Genomic DNA, 5,359 nt, shown 5'->3' on the forward strand with positions numbered 1-5,359 from the left:
TGCCTGCCCGCACTCTACTGCCTGTGGGGACCCGCGACTTCGCTGCTTGGATTCTTCTGGCTGCCTTAGAGTGCACTTTGTTTGTATTAGGGTCGAGAGGCTCTGAAAGAATGCAGGTCCAGCATACAGATTGGGGATGGAGGAAGTAAAACGCGTGTAGGAACGGCAGGTGGTGCTGCTCAGAAATCCAGTTTTGCGATCCGGAGGAAGCCCTGGGGTGCCTAGCCGAGTTTCGGCGTGAAGATCCCCTGGCAAAAGAACTGCTTGTTCCCTTTCAAGAAAAAAAAAAAGGGTGGTGGGGGGCGGACCGAGGGGAGAGAGTACTCTAGGACTTTCTAATTTATTCACCTTTTTAATGGTTGAGCAATCTAATCGGGAAAAAAATGGGCATTACTTTCCCTTTGAACCCCTCCTTTTTTAAAAAACAGAATAGTGCCTGAAAAACTGGTGAAAGAAATTAATCTGCATGAGAATCTAAAATTAAAGGGGTTATTTTGATCGCAAGCCTGTGGTTTTAAACATCGGAACTCTAGCAGTATTCACTATTTTAGCATGTACATTTCCTTTTTCAGAACTGATTAAATTTTCCTAATTTGTAGGAAAATGAAGAGGGTGGAAGAGCAGACCTTTTATCTTTAAAAGAGTATGTATTTCAACATTCTATGACAGTGTCTTATTTGCAATAGTGTTGCGTTTTGGGATTTCATTAAATGTTTCCTTCAGGATGGGAAGTTTTCAGTGTCCTTATATGTATAGAAATTTATATGTTTTTTGTTATTCCTCTGAAATCAATTTATTTCAGGGTTCTCATTCTCATACCTCAGTATGTAAACCAGTCTCTTGAAGGGTGCCATCTAGTTCAGTGATGCTTGCTCATGTATGCAAAACTGTTTTTCTTATAAGTTCTATACATATAGAAATATTGAAGTGTATGTCCTTTAAGCTTAGTTTTCTATCTTATTAGCCATTCAGTTTTATCCCTCTATCCTACACAGCCCATGAACACAGAATAGCTAAAATTTGATATGTACTCGAAGATTCCAACTTGAAGAAATAATGCTAATATTAATTAACCATGTGCCAGCTGTTGCTTTTAAGTGCTACTCATTTTACAGAAAGAAGCACACAACTGAGATTTGAATCCAGGCACAGACAGTGAGATGTCAACTAGTTCAACCGTTTCTCACTCATACCCAAGGTCTTTGTATTTAAGAAAATGGCTGCATCTTTCCTTGTTCAAACCCATCTTTAATTCCTTTCTTTTATGTCTCATATGCATGTGGCATGTAACCGTTGGCTCTTCCTTCAAAGTATATTCAGAATCCAACTACTTACCACCTCCACTACAATCTACATCTTCTCTTGTTTGAATTATAGTATTACGGTAGACCAAGAACTAGTCTTTTCTTTGAGTCTGTTCTCAATACAGAAGCCAAAATAAATCTATTTAAAAAGAAGTGAGATCATACCACTCTTTTGCTCAAAGTCTCCTATGGTTTCCCAACACAAAGTAAAAACCAAACCCTTACAATGGCTTTAAAATCCTCCCCTCATTACCTCTTTGACCCCACAGACTGTTTACTCAGCTTTGTATTCCCAGAAAGCTCTCCACAAGCTCTCAACCTCATAGTCTTTGCAGTTGCTGTTTCCTCTGCTTTAGAACACTTCCTCCGTCTCAGACGTTCAATTCTTCAGTCGGTCCTCTACTTGTCACCATATTTTAAATCATGATGTTTCCTATTCCCAATATTTCATATTTCCTTCTTTACTTTTGCATACTTGTAATGGATGAGTTATTATTAATCTTCATCATATTTCTCTTTACATTAGAACACAAGACTCAGGAGGCAAGGAATTTGTGTTCTATTTTGTATCTCAACTTCCAGGAATAGTGCCTGACACATTTAAAGAGGTTCTTTGTAAATATGTGTTGCATGAATGAGTAAATGAATGAATGAATGAACACGCATAGCCAGGTGCGGTGGCTCACACCTATAATCCCAGCACCTTAGGGGGCCAAGATGGGCAGATTAGGAGGTCAGGAGATCAAGACCATCTGGCTAACACGGTGAAACCCTGTCTCTACTAAAAATACAAAAAAAAAAAAAAAAAAAAAAGTTATCTGGGCATGGTGGCATGCACCTGTAATCCCAGCTACTCGGGAGGCTGAGTCAGGAGAATTGCTTGAACTCAAGAGGCAGAGGTTGCAGTGAGCCGAGATTACACCATTGTACTCTAGCTTGGGCGACAGAGTGAGTCCCCATCTCAAAAAAACAAAAACAAAACACACATTGTATATGTGAGTGTATATATACACACACGTGCACATTTATATATATGAATACAAGTGAATTTATTATTTTTCAGTAGTTGCATATGAAGAACAGAATTGAATGTATGAAATACTATACACTCTGCCTCCATCAGCCATTGGAAAGAAATTGAGTAGTTTATGTCTTTGAGTAATATGGGATAGCACCTCTCAACATTGTCAGAGTGCTGGCTTCCAGTAATTAACTAATTTCCAGTAATTTTAAGTACCAAAACTTCAAATTATTTGCTTAAAGAAATAGAGCCTAACAGATTAAATAAATTTTTGCAATAATGTTACTGTCACTAGGATTCTATTTTGCTTCTTTGAATCAGAGGTAAAGAAGTTGCAGCAGACTGCTAGAAATTACCCAATGCTCATTGTCTGTTTCCCACAACTTATAAAATACTTTCATGAATACCACACATCTCCAGGCACCTACTCTCCATATATCCTTCCAACACTCAAAATAGTCCAATGTTATTTGTTTTACTTAAAGATCAAAGCATTTTTTTTGTTTACTTAATATCTGAGGGCATCCATGAAAATGCATGAGAAAATTATGTGTTACTGTAGAATGTATGTTGAAACCACTGATGTAGCTAGCCGAGGGCATTGCTGCTCAAAGTGTTATCTGGTGACCCGTGGGGGTCCTGTGACCCTTGCAGAGTGAGGGAAACTTGTTTTTATAATAATACGAAACTGTAGTTACTTGGTTTATTTGCACTCTTTCAAATGTACAGTGGACTTTTCCAGAAACTGTATGATACGTAATGTAGCAATAGATTGATTATAGAAGCAGATATGAGAATTTGGCTATATCTATTAACCAGGCGTTAAAAAGATATAAAAAAAAAAAAAAGAAAAAGAAAAATGTAAAATTGCACTTTTCTCTCATTCAGTTAGCTTTGTTTTAGAACATGTACCAGTTTTGTTGTTGTTGTTGTTTGTTGTTGTTGTTGTTTTGTTTGAGACAGAGTTTTGCTCTTGTTGTTTGGGCTGGAGTGTAATGGTACAATCTCAGCTCACCACAACCTCCACCTCCCGGGTTCAAGTGATTCTCCTGCCTCAGCCTCCTGAGTAGCTGAGATTACAGGCGCGTGCCACCATGTCCAGCTAATTTTGTTGTTGTTTTTTTTTTTTTGTATTTTTAGTAGAGATGGGGTTTCACCATGTTGACCAGGCTGTTCTTGAACTCCTGACCTCAGGTGATTTGCCTGCCTCAGCCTCCCAAAGTGGTGGGATTACAGGCGTAAGCCACTGTGCCTGGCCATGTAGTTATTTTTTATAAAGCATGTTAATACTTAATGGGTCTGTTATTTAGTATATATTGTAGTAAACCATTCTCAGTGTCAACTTCTAATTTGGTAAATATTGATTAACTCATAAACAAAAGTTATTTGGGGTCTTCTATAACTGTTAACACTGTAAAAGGGTCCTGAGACGAAAAAGATTGAGAATGCTTGTGTGGGGCTACTTTGCTTGCCACCTTTAAGTTAGATTTCTTCCCTTTTTACATGCCAGCTATGGGCACAACTTTCTCATATTTCTGGAAACAACCAGCAAGATTCAGGAATGTACCAGTCATTATAGCTAGCAGATGAATGGAAATCAAAGCAAGAGGAAGTTTTGGAAATAAACTTTTTAAAAATTTTAGTTAAAAATTTTGCTTCCAGAACTGATACATAGGTTGGTCTCTGCCCTACCATTTGACATTCTACTTACAATAATCAAACAGTGTGTTATTTTCTAGTAGAACTCCTTTGTAATTAATAGTATACTAGCCAGATTAGCTTGTGTTTTGCTTTTACCGAATGCGATTGTCAGTGCTTTCTCTTCTAATGGTTCTTAATGTTCCTGCTTTGACCACAGACATTACAACTGAAATAGGACAATGTATGGCCAGAAAATAGCCCAACAGTCACTGAGACAAACTTTGTGGTTTGGTTATAAAGTGGAACATGCATTTATTTCCTAACCTGGTTGTATGTATATAATATGTATTTATTAATTTTTAGATGTCTTATATTGACAGTAGTAGCTTAGATATCTCCAAAGTCTGTACTTGTTTCATTAAATGACATAACCTTTCATTGAGCATAGTATTGAAAGATAAGAATAAATGCTGTATTGCCGGGCGCGGTGGCTCAAGCCTGTAATCCCAGCACTTTGGGAGGCCGAGGCGGGTGGATCACGAGGTCAAGAGATCGAGACCATCCTGGTCAAAATGGTGAAACCCCGTCTCTACTAAAAATACAAAAATTAGCTGGGCATGGTGGCGCATGCCTGTAGTCCCAGCTACTCAGGAGGCTGAGGCAGGAGAATTGCCTGAACCCAGGAGGCGGAGGTTGCGGTGAGCCGAGATCGCGCCATTGCACTCCAGCCTGGGTAACATGAGTGAAACTCCGTCTCAAAAAAATAAATAAACAAATAAATGCTGTATTTTTTTTTTAACAATGGATTTTTTTAAGCTAGATTATTATTTTAACAAAATAGTCACTTAAACATTGTACTCCATCACGTACAGGAAATTGCTTTTGGTCATGAAGGTAGCAACTGTCTTTTGCAATGTCACATTTTCCTTTAAATGGTTAGGATTTGGGATCAATATTAAATAGCTTTATAAGCATCTGTATTTAGGATTTATTTATGAAACCCTATGCATACTATATCAATTTAATATAATTATAAGCTAAAAATTTGAAATATTTTCACAGAATGATGTCAAGCAAGATTCTGTTTGGAAAACAAAAACCACCTTAAGTATTTCAGACAGAGACTCTAGGGTAGTGAAATGGTGGCAAAAGAGTTGGAAAACTGGAGGAACCAAAAAAGAAAGATGAGAATACCTTGAAATCAGCAACTGCAGAAAGTCATTAGCTCATCTAAATTTGGAAGAGCAAAGGGTATTTCTTCTGGGAGCTCCTGGAGACTGCTGAATTACTTTTTTTGAACTGCTGTAATAGGAAATCAGGGTCTCATATGCTCACTGAGTCTGCAGAAGTCCAGGAACTCACAGCCATAAGCAGTCACCTGCTACTCCAGTGC

The sequence above is a fragment of the Sapajus apella genome, unplaced genomic scaffold (genome assembly GCF_009761245.1).
Source record: "Sapajus apella isolate SASKATOON/1434 unplaced genomic scaffold, GSC_monkey_1.0 scaffold6, whole genome shotgun sequence".
NCBI lineage: Eukaryota > Metazoa > Chordata > Mammalia > Primates > Cebidae > Sapajus > Sapajus apella.